The 17,477-nt window shown below is 37.5% G+C and overlaps 1 protein-coding gene across 3 annotated transcripts in view; it reads right to left on the bottom strand.

Moving 5' to 3' along the window:
• CSRNP3 (cysteine and serine rich nuclear protein 3) overlaps positions 1-16,619 on the bottom strand; it is a 53,140-nt gene extending 36,521 nt beyond the window's left edge. For 2 of the 3 annotated variants that reach the window (XM_088146689.1, XM_088146691.1), the window contains exon 1: positions 16,374-16,619. The gene's annotated coding sequence lies outside the window, so the exon portion shown is untranslated. Of the gene's footprint in view, positions 1-14,652; positions 14,835-16,373 lie in introns of those variants that run through there. The other variant, XM_088146690.1, reaches the window with a different exon arrangement.
• Positions 16,620-17,477: the final 858 nt, after the last annotated feature.

Raw genomic sequence — 17,477 nt, 5'->3', positions numbered from 1 at the left:
ATTTATGGCAGTAGATTTGTTTTCCTGCTCTACATTTCCCAGTCCACATTTCTGTGTGTTTATACATTGCTGTCTTCATTGTGTGAAGCTGACCTTCTACCTGTGATGAATTATGATTACAAGTTCTGTGGTTTGGAGGGTGTTGAGTTGTACCTCTATGTTTAGAAGTAAAGCAGTTATAAATATTCATTAAATTGTCTTATAATTCAATCTAGTGAGAAACAATCAAATTAATCTGTTCGTGCCATAGGCACCAAACAGGTCTCAAAAGGAAGTTGCAGGGGTTTCCAAGGTCAAATCAAATCAGCGACAGAGCCAGAATTTGAATTCCAGAATCGCTGAGGGAATAAAGAACAATAAAAAGTGCTGAACAGGGCAGAGGCTAGTGTGCATGATCGGGGTATTTTTTTAGTTATTTAATGCAGATGATCAAATAGCCTCTTGAAAAAGCCTTGCCAGTAATAGAGAGTACTACAAATTCAAGCCATTTTCAGAAATGAAAAACCATATTCAGTTAGGCTTAAATGAATATTTTTGGCAAGGGGATGCCTCTTATTCAGCCCTTAATGATTCTGATAGAACCCCATTTTATAAAACCACTTCTGTTTTATTGATTTATTTTCATTGCTATGGATTCTTTCTTATTCCTTCCAGCAAGCAGCTCTGGGAATCCCTTGCTCGATTCCCTTACCTTGCTTGTCCAATTATAGTCTTACCCATGATGCTCCTGTATGCTCAATACTATACAGCACACAGGCAAAGCTGATAGCCAAAAGTTCTAGGTGAAAAATTAGCCCCATCAGTATAGGCAACATTATGATGTCACAAGAGGATGGCTCAGGTCATATCTGGGTGAGCATATTCATTCTCAAGCAGAACCTTTTCCATTCTGACATCCATTTCTATCAGACTGTTTATAAACAATATGGGTATGAAAGCGAAGCACTCATCATTTTTCTGAGAAAAGAATCCTTCACTACAATTTTGCCTGAATTTGAAGCTAAGCTGTCCGTTTCTTGGGTTAGGTTTATTCAGTGGCAATTTGGCTTCATCTAAAAAAAAAATGGCTTTGGTTTAAACATTGCATAAGCGTGCAGTGATGTGCTGGATGAAAATATATTACCACACAAACAGATTTTATATGTCTCTGTACACCTTTGCCTGAAAAGAAGCCTCTGCTATATGGAGAAGACTGCCATTTTGAACAAATAATAATGGTCCAATAAAATTAAAATATTTCTTAACTTACTCATATAGAAAGTTGGCATGATATGATCAGTCCTCAAATCCTGTATTCCATATATATTTGAAAGGTATTACACCACAAAAAAGGCTGTAAAAAATTGGAGGTCACTAAATCACTTCTGTATTAAGGCAGGAAGACTTTCTGCAGATCAGCCATTCATAACCAAAATGTTCTGGGCAACATGCAAAGTAGAAGTAAATTAGGGATGATGCACAGGAAGCATATAGACAACATACAGCCTCAGTAACATCTAGAATTCTTTACTTGTTTGAGAATGAAACAAAATGGTAGTGCCTTGAAAACAGGCAAGCATGGAGGTGGTCATGTCTTCAAAAGCGAGAATGGCAAACAGTAGCTTCTTCTCTAATTTTCAGAGTTGGATACAGGAATTGCTATATTTTTGTTACAGGTGGACGGGGGGAGACTGCACTTAAAGAAAATTCTATGCTAAATCCAAGTGAGTTTTCCCTAGCTCCCTCCCATCTTTATACATAGGAGTGAAGGGAAACTCTGAACTAGCTAGCCAGCTAGCTCTCAAGCCAGATAAGTGCTACAGGCCAGCTGCTTGCTAGCAGCTTGCTTTAATGATACCCACAGAGAGCCTGCACTGTATGTAGAGAATCTTGATGTTGTAAAAGGACTGGTGAGTTCCCAGCAGAACATGCTTAGAAGCCAGCCGTCTGTGTCATCATCTTGACAGGCAGCCTACTGAATGGATATCCTTCACTTCATATTCAGTGTTCTCTGAGTCCATTGACAAACCCAGAGAAAGGAAGGACTCACTTTGCCATGTTAGATTCATGATAATAAGCAACCACAGTCTTTCCTTCCCATTAAAAACAGCCAAAACAGCAACCATCAACTATAGAAAAAGGGTGAAATATCTTCCCTTGAAAATTAAAGGATCCCTCCCCTAACATCTCCATAATAAAGAGGAAAACTGAATGAACCAACTCAGAGAGTTCCAAATTCTGGGCACTATAAGTTATGCTCTTCCTTCCATTGCCTTCATATTCAAAATGCTAGTGGATCAGGCCAAAGGACTTCCCATTGACCTAAACACACAAGCAGGTTACATGACAGGATGCCCTTTATAGCTTTTAAAGGTAACATCAAGCATTTTGAATTGTATCTGGAAATGAACTGATAACAAATACAATCTTGGCATTGCTCTGCATTCTAAGCAGTTCCAGGTGTTCTGTGAAGGTAATTTTACCCAGAAAACATTACGGTCATTACAACCTGATGTCCTTAAATTGCATATTTGACCATGGCTACATCAGCTTCTCCAGAAAAAAATAAGGAAACCAGTATTCACTTCCACAGAGATAAAACATAACTAACCCAAACCTTATATAATGCATTTGCTTATAGGCAATACTTTCTCCTATTTCTTTTGGAGAACATTCTATAATAATGAGTTTGAAATAATCTAGTCCTTTCTAGTCAAATATTGAGAGGAAATCTTTATGCAGTAAATTATAAACAGAAGGATGAGAGAGGAGAGGACATTTTAAAGTCATTAGCTGCTTTATGTCTGGATTTCAGAGTATTAAAATAATTCTTTATTATCCTATTACAGTATATTCAATATTACTACTAGCATTATTAGCTGCTGCAATTCTACAGAAAAAAAGTGGAAGGTTATTTTGTTAAATAGTTCAACTTTTGTTCTGGTATTGTGCAGAAGGTATATTGTAAGGTATATTGTAAGCATCCATGATGAATGCTACATGAGCACTGTCATTTAAAAATCCATTTCACATTTAAAAGATAAGAGCTCAAAAATCTATTCATCCATGTAATTGTCAGTACCATCCAGAGACATCAAAACCCAGTAGATCTGAATCAGAACGTGGTATGGAAGTATTAAAATATATGATTCTGTGTCTATGGCTAAAATTATTTTTAAGAGGAAAAGCAAATTTTTTTAATTGTATTTTTCTTCTGACACAACAGCTTCTTACACAGTAATAGTATTTGGATTATTATCTATTTATAACATCTAAAACTAAAGAATTTTATTATTTTTTACTATCATAACTGATTATTTTGAAAAACAGTAACCAATTGTAAAGTGTGGCTTAAACATCTATGTTTAAAATAAAATCTACACTGGCTCCATCTTTTCCAGCACCTTGTTTCCTTTAAGTCTGTCCACATCATTTGCTGTTTACTGTTCTGAATACTCTACTCAGAAATCCAGCAGGAGGTCCACAGCAACTGGGATTTCATCAAAATGATGAAACGACTATTGTGACATCATGACACAAGCTCCACCCCATTATGTGCATGCAACACAAGTACAAAACAGCACAGAATTGCACTGCAGTGTCATGATGCACATTTTATCATTGGTCTTCCTTACCCACCACCACCACCCACAGATCGCTCTGGCAATACAATGCTTCTCTGTAGAGGCACAAGACTCAAGATTCCTTGTGCACAAGTCAAGATGGCCTTGGAAGTCACTACCCATAGATCTCAATTCATGGTCAAGCATTAAACTCTGTACTTTTACCATGAACCCTACTGTTCTTTCTGAATTCCTCTAAATATAAAGAATATCCTCCTGCTAGACTGGAGTGGTGGTGAGGGATACAAAAGAGAAAGAATGGGACACGTAGTATATGAGAGAGAGAGAGAGAGAGAGAGAGAGAGTGAGACAGAGAACATTTTTCGGTGCTCCACAGCACTGCAAAAAGCAAAGAAAGACAAAAGTGCAAGAAAGTGTCAAGGAATGCTTCATGAGTCAAGACTGTACCTGAATGAATTAAATTTCCAGACTGTGTTGGCTTTTAATAAACTCAGATTTCTTTGAGGATTACTTTCTCCTTTGCTCTTCCAGGGCACTGCCAATCAATCAGTATCAATATATCACAACCTACATTACATTTATTGGCTTGGGAAGCACGCTGATATTAAATCTCCAGGGATGGTAAAATTATTCATGTAAAATTGTTCAACAAAGGATGGCGCTGAGGGAATACAGGGTCAGAAATCCTCTGCTCTGACTACTGGAATAAGACCCAGGGCTGCTCCTCAGGTTACACTCAGGAGGGAGGACAATAACTGCTTACATGCAGACTCTTTTCTATTTTGCACACACACCATTATACAACTTCAGGTCGGCTTGCAATAAGCACTTATACTGGCAACAACTGGAGCTGAACACTATTCCAAAATTTGCAGCTTTCTTATTTGCAAGGCTGCCTCTAAACATTTTGCTGCTTGAAATGTAGAGCAAAATGTGGTCTCTCCTCAGAACGTAACAAGACTGCCAACTGATTCTACTTATGATTTGGTAGCAGCCTCCATCGTTCCTGGAAGCCGCCCATTCATTTAAGAGATGCAAGACAGACACATGTTGTTCATCCTCCAACAGCTGGGATGCTCTGGAAGAACAGCTGAGAGCTGGGGTTCTGGCCTTCAGGAGGCGGCCACCTTACTTCAACTAACTGCAGGGCTGGCTCTACCCTGTTGTAATCTATGGTAGACCAGCAACCATCAGATATGTTTTCTAAGCAGCAGAAGGGTGCTCATTTACAGAACAATTTTTACAAACACCTGTATAATCAAGTATATATCTTGAGAAATATTGGTTGATTTCTATAACTCATATAGTTCATTTACATTTCATCTATAACAGGAATTATAGCTTAACAGAAATGTACTTTTAATCATATATGTTAAATATGTTCAGAACAAAGCGTCTCTAATAACTTAATGGAGACTTATATTTAACAGCTTCTCAAAAAAAAGGAATATTTAATAGGCATTACACCTGGGTAATTTATAGCCATCACTGGAAATAATTTGACCAGTGGTAAATTAAAATAGAACCAAAAATAAAGCAAAACCCAAAGATGCTTATAGTGAGGAATGAAGCTGAATCATATGAGCTAAAGGACTGAAAAGTGCCTATGACTTTTTTTTTTCCAAAGTTGAACTGCATAGTTTTCAGGATGTGTGATTTCAAAGCTGAGGATGGGAAGAAAACATGGGCAGGAATGAGAGAGGAGGGCAAAAAGCAGGGGGGGGAGGGTATTGGGAGAAAGAAGGGTGAAGGTTAAAAGGGTAAAGGTATAAATCAATACTGTCTCTGGTAAAAATCAATTAGTGCTGGATAATGTGGCCTTTACTGCATTTCTTCACTGTTTGCTTTCCTTCCAGGTTACATGAAGTTTCCCATTCTGCACAACTCTTTTCTCTCTCTAAATCTTTATCCAGCAGAAAAGTTAATTGCAGTGAAGAAACATTTTAAATGATAAGTAATGAAGAAATAATGCAAAATAACTTCCTGGCAGAACACAATCATTGTACAATTCCTCAGGTTCCCACTAACCTCTACTTGACACTTTATTAGAGTTCCCTAGTCCAACAGGATAAATCTGTGGTAGTGTTGGAAGACAACTTGGCCTTGAGATTGAATTAACTGCATATGCTCCAAAATCTTAAGGCAGCACCAAGAATGGCAGCAGGGGTCATCTTCAATGTTCTATCATAGTGGGAGATGCTTCTAAGGCTGCCAACTAAAGATACGTCCAATTCTCCAGATGAGTATCTGAAGCAGGTTGATATGTTTTTTCAATGGCTAATTGATGTAGCAATTCTATGGGATGAATTTATAAATGATCCAACGAAAAACTAACATGGACTACAGGTGATTTAATTAATCTCTTCCTCATGACTGACAACTCATCTTTCAATTTCATTAGAATGGAGCTCAACCTGGTCTGAATCTGAGCCCCCATGTTCATTTGAACATCTGATCTCTTTTGATTCCCAGTACTGAACATCTTTATCCAGATCCATGGATGATGATGATTATACTGATACCTCTGAAAACTTAGGGCCTTTCCTAGGTATCAATTACTTGGTGAAGTAGGCCCCTCAGATGGCAGAAACTAATAAGCATGGATAATAAATTAACCATTCCCCTGCCCCTAACTGGTTCTTTGGAACTACTGGATAACAAAGCAGAGTCTGTTTCATGGTGTAATCTGAGCCACCTAAATTAACTGCTGATTCAGATGTGGTGGTTTCCTCCTACCATTTGCCAATTCAGACATTTTTTGTGCATGAACTGGGGACAGGGCAGTAAACTGTATGTGCCTGGCCATACTGAGGTAGAAGAGAAGGGAATTTATTATGTGTTTTGCTATTTTACTATTTGTACAGAGTTCTGTTTTTTTTTAAAAAATGAGGAAAATCAACAGAAGAAAAACAGAAGAAAATAAGCTTAAGAATACAAAAATATATCCCACAGAATGAACATGAGAAACCAAAAAAAAAAAGTTGATTTTAAACAATTTTTAAAAGAAGTTCATGGAAAACATTATCAACTTAATTAGCAGACTGCAGCTATTTTTAGTTAGGGTCAGCAAAAACAAATGCCAGGGTGTTACAACCAGATTAAATTGCACAGAGAGTATATGGTGGCTAACCAAAAAAAAAAAAATCATTATTTTGAGTTTTGTTGAAAATTTGCCCACAGCTTGGAACCAAGCACTGTTGCAAAAGATCTTTAAAAAAAAAAAAACCTAAACCACCTACTGTATATGGAAAGTACTAGATTAAACTACTTATATGGAAAATACAAGGCATTTATATATGTATTTCCTCACCCTGCTTTAGTGGCATCCTTATAATGTAATTTGTCTCCACTCTGCAATTGGGTTTGAGCAAAGACAAAGACTGACAGCGGACAAACAGCACACAAATCTCTCTTTCCAAAGACCTTTCTTGATCTCCAAACAGATTACACCTGTCTCATTAACTACGTGCAGCCATCTGCTGTTTCCTTGGGAGAGGCCTTAAAAGAGCTGGCTCCTCTAAGTATCTATTGAGAGCAGAGGGTTGTTATTCACAGCAAATTGATGTGTCTGTGGGTCAGGATGAGCCCTTGTACTTTAACTGGGTAGCATCTGAGGAGCCTTTCATTTTGCAACTAGATCAACATAAAAAGGAAGGCAGAATTAATACTGCAATCCATTTTGCATTAGCCATGCTCCTCCATTTGGACAGATACTTTTCACCCTTTTCACTCATATTCTGAAAGAAATCTGTGAATAAATAAGCTGCATATCTAAGAGCCATTTTTCTACTTCAGCCTATCATTCCCTGCCAAAAAACCCTATATTTGTATGCAGCTTTTAAATATGGTGCACTGTGATAGCACCGTGTATGCTCCCATGCTATAATGCTCCTCTTCTAATAGTAGAAGAGCCACTGATGCACATTTTTATTATGAGCGTTTAACAAGCTAGTATATATTTCATTTTGAAATTTACAATCTTTCCTTTACAAAAAAACACTAATTAAATAAGTACTGGCTATGCATTTTAGTTCTGTGAAAAAGATTTTCTGAAGACTGTGCAGTTAAATTTAATTGTAGAATTATAAGGAGCTGTAGATTTTCCCCCTTTAAAAATTGTTTTCATATCAGCTAGACCAGAAGATTCAAACTGCTGCACTATGAATTTCATGAATCCATATCCTTGTAAATATTTCACACATCTCTTACTCATTTTATATGGATGTTTACTGAAAACACACAGCAACTATTTCTGGATACTAACATTGATTCTAACAATGGGTCACAGAAAGCTTGTTTGGATTGCTATTGCAATTTCCAGTAAAGAATTTCAATCAAGATCTAGTATGATGTAGAGGTTAAAATGTTGGATTAGGGCTGGGAATTCTCAGATTCAAGTCCATTCTGAGCCTTGAAAAGTTACTGGGGGACTCAGCCCAACCTACCACACAGCTTTGTTAAGGTAAAATGAAAGGAGACCCCCATAAGAATCACTCTGTGCTCCTGGACAACGGGGGGGGGTATAATTCTTTTTTTTTTAATAATATTTTATTGAAATTTTAAAGTTACAAAGTTAAAAGTTAGAAATGAAAAAGAAAATTGAAAATACAAATTATTAAAAAAATTAAAAGAAAAAGTGAGACAAAGTAAAAGAAAAAGAAAAAAGATATGAAAAATAGATAACTTCCAATCTATCTCTGGTCTTAGGAATAATAAGACTATCATAAGTGCTAGTTTTTAATACATTAAGTAGGAATAATTCTTTGTCAAAACATATCCCATTACATTTATAATCTAATCTTCAAATCCCCATGTAAGCTTTGCCCCACCTGCATTTTGCAAATAGTCCATCAATGGTTTCCATTCTTTAAGATAATAGTTATTTGAGTTTTCTTTTAATAAGCAAGTCAGTTTATCATTTTCTGCCATTTCCATCAGTTTTAACAACCATTCTTGTATTGTTGGTAGTGTCTGGGTTTTCCAAAATTGTGCATAAAGAAGTCTTGCTGCGGTAATCATGCATTGAGTAATTCTAATAAGATGTTTTCCTATTTGAAAATCCATTATCCCCAACAGGAATGGTTCTGGTTTAAATGGAATGTATATTTGTAGTATGCTCTGCATCAAGGTTTGTATTTGAATCCAAAATTTCTTTGCAATTTTACATGTCCACCACATATGGTAAAACGACCCCTCTTGTTGGTTACATTTCCAACAAACGTTGGAGATTGTCCCATACATCTTTGATAGTCTTTGGGGTGTCATATACCATCAATACAACATTTTATAAAAATTTTCTTTCAAATTATCACATAAAGTAAATGTTAATCCTTTAGACCACATATTTTCCCATTGCTGCATATGTATATTATGTCCAATATTTTTTGCCCATTTAATCATGCATTCTTTAACTTGTTCTTCATCCATTTCTTCTCTCAACAATAATTTATACATTTTTGCTATTAAGTGTTCATCTGTTTCACATAACTGAATTTCAAATTTCAATTTATTCTGTTCAAATCCAAATTCTTTTTTATCAATTTTAAATTTTTCTTTATATTGCATATAAGAAAGCCATTGAAAAGTAAATCCTTCTAAAACCAACTGCTCTTTTGATTTGATTTTATATTCTCCTTATTTTTTTCTAATAAGCCTTTGTATCTCATCCATTTATTTTTATCTCGTTTCAGTTCTATAGAAGGCTTATTGTATAGAGGTCCACATTGGCATCTTAGGGCATAAAAATGGTCTGCATTTAGTCCAAACTTTTAATAGAGATCTTCTGATATAGTGGTTTTTAAAGTCCACATTAACTTTAACTTTATCATACCACAAATATCAATGCCATCCAAATCTCAAATTATAACCTTCCAAGTTTAATAATTTTTCATTTCTCAAGGTAATCCATTCTTTAAGCCATACTAAACAGCAAACTACATAGTACAATTTCAAATCGGGAAGACCCAAGCCACCTCGTTCTTTCACATCTTATAAAACTTTATATTTTATTCTTGTTTTTTTCCCTTGACATATAAACTTAGAAATGTCGTGTTGCCATTGTTTAAAGGGTGCTTCTGAAGTCAATATTGGAGGGGGGGTATAATTCTAATAATAAAAGCAAAGAAATCAAGGTAACACCCTGTACTCCCCAGATCAAATATCAAATAAAGTTCATGATTTGCAGGCTTACAAATTACTGCACAAAACCAGAGCTATTCTTTCTAGGCTGCAAAACCCCACACACCCACTAGATGGTAGCACACCTAGATAATCTTTGATACCTGTATTACTATCTAGCGGTTCTCCAGCTTTTTCATTACAGATATGGTAGGCTTAACAAAACATAAAAGGTAAATGAGGATTTACAGTTCAATAGCAAAATCAATACATTGAATAATATAGAAATAATTACACTTCTGTTTTTAAATTCTCCCTCCCAAAGTGAGGTCATCTCCATCCCTACTTATTTTCTGCAAGTCCCTCAAGACTTAGCTATGTCATCTGGCCTGGGGATCTCAGGGACTGTTGAAATCCTGAGGTGGCTCTGTTGCTGATGGAATCTTTTGTGTGTGCTTTTTTAAAAAACTTTTTAAAAATATGAATGTGCTTGACATGTTTATTGCTTTATGCTTCTTTTGCTGTATTCTGCCCAGAGTCACTTCTTGTGAGATGGGTGGCCATATAAATTTAATAAATAAATAAATAATAAATAAATGCAGCTGATTGAAAGAATTGTTAGATTTCGTATTCCAAAAATGTAAATGGTTTGTGGACTTCTTGGAAAATTAAAAAAACAAAACAAAACAGAATTTTAGAATCAGCTTCTGTACACAATACCAACCACTCTTCCAGATAACAGCTTTTAAAGGACCCAGAGTAGATTAACAGGAATTGCACCGTACGTGTGATCCAAAATTCTCACTGTACAAGCCCAATGATCCTAGCAGCCAGTTTTCAGAGACAAGGGAAATTACAGATTGGGAGGAGGGAGAGAAACCACACAGTTGGTTCAGAGGTAGCTATTAGAGTGAATGGTCTAATCTACTTCACTACCTCTTTCCTGATTCCAAAAGCATCTTGCAAATCAAAGCTACATTTCACAGCTGGTTCTCCTGCATACAAAAATAGCAGCACTGATGGCTCTCAGAGCTTCACTACAGAGATTAGAGCCAGCTAAACACAAGAAGGTAAAGGATAGAGAAAATGTTCCTGAAGAAAAGACTGGATGAAATACAGGTTTCTACCAGCTCCCTGGGCTCACATAAACAAAAGTTTTCCAGGTTAAAAATGTTAAGAACTGCAATCATCATCAGAATAGGTCTGACTGTATTTCTTTTATCCCTCTAGGTATTAGTGCTGTCTGAATTACTCAAATAAAATCAAACCATTTCTTTTACAGCAGCGTACTCAGAATTCAAACTGAGAAGCAATTTACTGCTCTAGATAAAAATATTTATTTTTAAGAAATCACTTGGAATGGAAGATCTAACAAGAAACGTAAATTTCTTCATCTAAATAACAACTACCTTTTTTTTTGGTCCCTCGGTGATGCAGAGATGGGCTTATCTGCCTTATTTATCCATTTGCTCAAACTTCTTGTTCGGACCACTTCAGTTTCCAAAATGGCTGTGGTTCAAGGTCAGCACCAATTTGGAATTAATCCAAAATGGATAAAAGAACAAAAGAGAAAAGATAGCTTGGAAACAGCCACCAATCCTCCCTCCTTTTTTTCAAATATAGAACCTCTGGAACTGGGTAAAGTGTGTCTACGCTCCCTCCCTTCTGATACAGTCAGATCATATCTTACAAAAGGTGATTCAAGGCAGAAATTATGAAAAGCCAACCAGGAAAACATATACTGAGATTATTACTCCTCATGGCAATGAAGCGTTATTGGAATTAAGCACCTGCTAAACCTTTTGTTAGGATAGACAGGAATTAGGAATACTACTGAAATATGGTGGATCATCTGCAATCCACAGGCTCATGTAGCTGACCTCCTTAATGGCTGTAGGATCAATGGGATCAACTAGCCAGGAAAAAGGCATCAGTTATTGGCTGCTAATGGGAGCAGGAAAATAGTACCTGCAGAAGAGACCCTGTGAAGTAGAAGGAAGCTACCTTGCTTCCTCTTACTTTCAGTGTCTCCTTTGCAGACTGTCAGTTGCCCATCCCTAATAATGCTATGAAACCAGCAATCTGTATGATCTGCATCAAACCTAGAAGGAAGGGGTGGGCTCACTGCTCATGCCCAGACACCATTATCAAGATCACTGGTTTCCCCACTGCTGTTAACGCTAATCCTCAACAATACTGAGCAGAATTGCTAGGAAAGGATAGTGCGTAATATGTTTATATATGACTCTGAATGTGTATGTGCAGCGTATCCACAAGAGTAGCTATGCATATGTAACACGTGTGCCATCCCTGGCATCCAACCAAGCAATTAAAGAGCTAGAAAACTCGCCCAACCCACCCTAAAATATTTCAGAGATTCTAATTGTTAGCTAAACATTAACCAGACTAGATTAAAGTGTCGGAAGTGTGCCAGTTGTTGTCACCTGGGTGGCAGGCAGAAAAAAAATCTATTTAGTGAATGGAAAATTAGCTTCGTTGACTTTCAAAATGAAGTTTTTTTTCTATTTAAAATGGAGGCACTAACATCCAGCTAACCAGTATAAGTGGGGTTCATCACATACTCTTTATAGGCTTTGACTGGGGGGGGGTTATATATGAGTGTGGGTGAGTGGGTGTTCCTGAACCTCCTATAATGAATAATGGTGGGAAAATGTGTACCCAACAGCTATTAAACAGTGAATACTTAAAAAATGGATCTGTCTGTTCCTAAATTATTACTCTTTGTCATACTGATTTCCATTCCCCTAGATGTCTTTATAGTCCAAGACCAATAAAACACAGGTACAAGATTTAAAATAAAGAGAATCCAAACCTGAGACAATTAATAATGAAAGGATATTCTCCTATTCTAATAATGATCTTATCCGCTGTTTCTATGCTTTTCAAATTTTCTTTTACATTCTCCAATAGCTTATCTATGGTAATCAGAATGAAAAATGGGATGCATTTGCTTTCTATAAAGTACTTTGAAAAATTATTATATAATTTTCACACTTGGTTCAAAATTTAGATTTTCTAGGGACACGGTCCTTCTTCACCACTTTCCCCAGAAAAGTTCCAATGGAGACAATATGAACTTATAACTGATTACATAATAATAAAAGACTAGATTATCTGTAACTGAATGCTGTTTATTTAAATCTCTAATCTTTATCCCAAAACAATTTGTCCCAAGGAACTTAATTAATGTATCCTATTGCACATCATGGTAACTCTACAAGTAGCATACAAAAGTGATAAGATAACTGTGAAGTATTCCAAAAATCCCAAATCTGTTCAAAACATTTGGTAGATGACTGCTGACAGCTGATAGGTTTTAGCACAAATATTTGGTCCCTATTATAAATTGTTCCATAAAAGCATTATTACATTAATTGTATTCTTGATTTCTAATTCCAATTTCTGATCTCTGATTTTGAGGGATGAATACATGAGTTACTCTATGGATCTCACCAAGGTAGATTACTTATGCACTTCTAATTTACAGGTAGTCCTCAACTTATGACCACAATAGGGACTGGAAAATTTGCTGTTAAATGGTGCTGTTGTTAAGTGAGGCATCACATGACCGCACCTGATTTTATGCAGTTGTTAAGTCAATCATGCAGTTCCCCATTGAAATTGCTTGTCAGAAGCCAGCTGGGAAGGTTGCAAATGACGATCCCATGACCCCAGAATGCTACAACTGTCGTAAATACATGCCAGTTGCCAAGTGCCCAAATTTTGATCACGTGACCGTGGGGACACTGTGACGGTTGTAAGTGCAAGGACTGGTTGTAAGTCACTTTTTTCAGCATCGTCTTAAGTTCGTCATTAAATGAATGGCTGTAAGTTGAGGACTACTTGTATGCTTGTGAATCCCAGTCAAAGATACTATGACCCTTCTCTTTAAGTTCAATGGAAGACTTAAGCGAACATTTAAATTCTCTCAGTGGGATTTAATTTTGGCTAGAAGATATTGCCAATTTTTAATTTCTACATTTTTGTCTTTATTTTTACACTAAGTGCCCAGTGCGTTATTAAATATATTGAAGTAATATCAGAGTGTTCATCAGTGCCAAAAGAGCAACCTACATGCATAATTTCAATAATGTGCCAGTTAAAACATTTTATGAAAAAAAACTAGCAGTCAATACTATACATGAAGTAGAACACAATTTAACTCCTAGTTTGCCTATTTCAATACTTGTAGCTATGATGTCTTAAACATTATCGAAAATGCTTTTAAGAATATTAGGAAGTGTCAATACCAAACAGAAATTTAACAATATGTGACTGATTCACTCACATCTCTTTATTGTTACTTAAGAACTTAACCACATAGAGCTAGAACAAAGCTTACAGAGTAACCTGATTCATACTGGATGCTGGGTCTTCATTTTAAAGGATGATGTAGATGATGAAAGCTTATAGTTAGCATGCAGGATTAGATATGAATCTGAACGGGTTCCAGTTCACACGCACATCCCTTTACCTCTACAGTATACACTGACAGGTAATTGCCCCTGTCAAACCTACCCATTATGGAGTTTACATCTTAAGCCCAGTGCTATACAGGAAGGCGTGCAAGCTGCAGGCAACCATCTGTAACAAGCTCTGTGCACTCCCATATTTATGTCTGTGGATCTTTTTAAAAATCCACGACTTCCAACAAGACATCCTGCCTCTCTAAACCCAGTCAACCCTTTCATTAAAATGTTCAAAATCTCCCAAGTTTCCTACGACATTTTCAAATGAAAAGAAAGCCACCCACTAAAGCAGCAAGACAGAATCGAGCCTCCTCGGTGCAAAGAACTAACAGCAAGGCTGCAATTTACAAAAAGAAGCCACACAGCAACTGGCAGAATAAGGATACACACACACAAACACGCAGACGTTCATTTATGCACACACCACCCAGCATTTTCTGCAATGACTGAACCACCAGCCAAAGTCACTCCTGAGATTGTACCTGAATTCTGTGAAAGTCCTGCTCCGGCTGCTGCCCGCTCTTCCACAATAGGAAACAAAATCGCGTCTTCTTCACTGCAGCAGCCTGGGTGTATTCCCCCCCTCCGCCCCCCAGCCAACAGTTACAGCCTCCCACTAGCTGGGTGACCTTTGAACTGGTTTCTTCTCTCCCCGCCGTCCCTCTGCAGGCAAAGCGGCTCTGCCTGTCTCATTTGCATAAGGCTGGCGAAGGCCTGCCAGCCGCGCCGGGGGAGAGCGAAGGCGCTGCAATTCCCTTGGAATCCGCGGGTCTCCCGCGAGGCGAAGGAGCCACGCTCTCGCTGGCACGCAGGGGAGGGAAAGGCCCGCAGGCAGCCCGCCGTCCAGCGGGACGGCAGCCTACCTCAAATGGCGTTCCGGTGGCTGGTTTCCAAGGTGACCACCAAAAGAGTCAAGCGGTCTGTTCACGTCCAGGGAGAACAGTGACTGGGAACCATCTCGACCCTCGGTCTTGGTTGGTGTCAATGCAGCTAGCTAAGCCGGAGTCTTTTAAAATAAGCGTGTCTTTGGATGGTTTCATTTCAAACGCGTTTGCTTTTTGTAGGATCCCGTGGCATGAGCTAGGGGGAAGCGAAGGAGGGTGAGCAAGGAGTCTAAATGGAAAGGAAAACGCGTGGCTCTTATTTTCCCGTTCAGGCGATTCAGACCGAAACAACACAGCAGAGCTCTGCGAACCTGCGTCGTATGCAACAGGATGCCCCGAAGAGGAAGAAGCACAAAAGATGTTTCTGATTAATTCTGTCAGATGTTGCATCTGGAACTCGGTGTTTTTTTGGAGGGAAAAGTGAGGTGGTTTATTCCCTGCTCAGCCTTGTTCAAAGATTCTGCTTACCAACTACAGTAGATGTTCAAGATTAACCTTTCTATTTATTCAAAATTGGGAAAGATATTCTGAAGAGACTAGGTGCCCGAGTCTTTAATCCTGTTAAACTTTTGTTTTGATACAGCTATTTTTCCAAAATTAAATATTAAAAAATAACAAAGGGATCATTTCACTGAAAATAGGTGAGATCTTCCTTCCTCAGAGTTAAGAGGAAATGAGTGAATGAATGAATGAATGAATGAATGAATGAATCATTAAGCAGAAGAAAAATAGAAAGGAGGAAGTAGATGCTTGGGTTCTGTTGAAAGGCCGCTGGGATGTGTTAAATGCAGTTTCATCATCTCCGTATATCTGTCTTTCAATCATCACTTCTGAAATATTTCACAAAAGATTTTTTTTTTTTTAGAAAAATTCTGGGCAACCTAATTAACATTCCAGTGTATTCCATTTCTTGTGTAAAACAAAAAAAGAACATCGCCGTCATTGAAACCACATGGCACCTGTTCAAAATAATGTGGCTGACAAGACACCAGTGTATTAGATTGTTTCTGTATTAAAATAATTGGGTATTTCAGATTGGCTAGGAATCACTGTTAAAAATCTATTAAAATGAATAGCTATGGATCTGTAATATTCCTGGCTGTGGAGGTTGTTTTTTTTTTCCTTTTTAAATATATCCCCATTAAGTGATTGCTACATTTACCACAGTTTATTTGGCCAGCCATTCAACTCAAAAAAGCCACACCTTGCTGAATTCAAAAAATGCTCACCACAGCTCAAAATTCTACAACCGAAAGCCCCGACTTACATTCCAAACATTTACATCCTGGAACAATTGGAAGGAGATAAAAAAGACTGACCTGTTCCAGTGGTTGCGTCTCCGATCCATGCACTTTTGGGCTAATAATTATGCACCCCAACGGGCTGTCATGTTGCAAGGGCGTGACGTGTTACCTGCTCTCCTAGTTCCAGCGGAATCTTCTTAAATTTCCCAGTCTGGTGTTTTATTGCCGGCACCATATGCTTTATTGTTCGGCGACAAGAACTACCCCCTCCGCACAAAGCCTCATTACCTAGTGCTCGCCTCGCAGCTTCAGCCTCTCTGACGCTGCCGGTCTGATCACATGGGAGTTTTTGCCTGATAAAACGGGGCACACAACTGAATCCCCTCCTGCCTGTGGATGGCTCTTTTTTTTTTCTCTCTTCAGCTAAGGTCTACTAGGAGAAAAGAACAACAAATGATACAGCTGCTTGAAGGCATTTAAGCCACGCAAATGAGAGAAATCCTTGTCCAACCGCTGGCTGTTCCCATTACAAACCCCTTCACAACATCCCTTACAAAGCATGGATTCATTAGAGATTTGAACATGTGATTAATGCTTGCTTTGTCAAGGCTAATGACCGTATCACAGTATCCTATCTTTATGCTGGAGGAAATCTCCAATTGTTTCCCTATTCATGAAGAGAAAATAAGGTGTCTCACCAATGAAGTAACTACTGTACACATTTAAGTTGATATTGGAGGATATTCAGGTTGCAGCCTTTTCTCAGAAGTAATCAGAGGGACCTACACTGTGTAAACATAATTAGAAAAAAAACATTAAGGAAAACCTTATTTCCTATTTCTTAAAATAGTCACAGTTTCCCCACTTTTTGTTATGGTAATCCTTTGGATGAACTAAATCCCACTATTCAACTGTACAAAAATATTAAAAGTAAAATTTGATTTGATTTGATTATATAGCAGTCATACATCAATAAGTATTTTCCTATTGTATATATGAAGGTTGTAAATTCTGTTTTTAAGATTTAAAAGTAAAGGAGTACCTTCTTTCAGGTTTTTAAAAATTATCTTATGATATGTTTGATATTTGTTTGGAGGACCATAATTGACAGGCACTTCCTCAAAAGGAAATGTGACAGAGCAGCTCAGAAAATGTGACATCATCTTGAGGAAAAGCAAA

Source organism: Python bivittatus, unplaced genomic scaffold (assembly GCF_059951505.1).
Source record: "Python bivittatus isolate LINGU-HERP-01145 unplaced genomic scaffold, Pbiv_v1 ctg000480_np1212, whole genome shotgun sequence".
Lineage (NCBI taxonomy): Eukaryota > Metazoa > Chordata > Lepidosauria > Squamata > Pythonidae > Python > Python bivittatus.
Note: the sequence above shows the minus strand (reverse complement) of the source record. Positions and strands in the feature narration are given on the sequence as shown.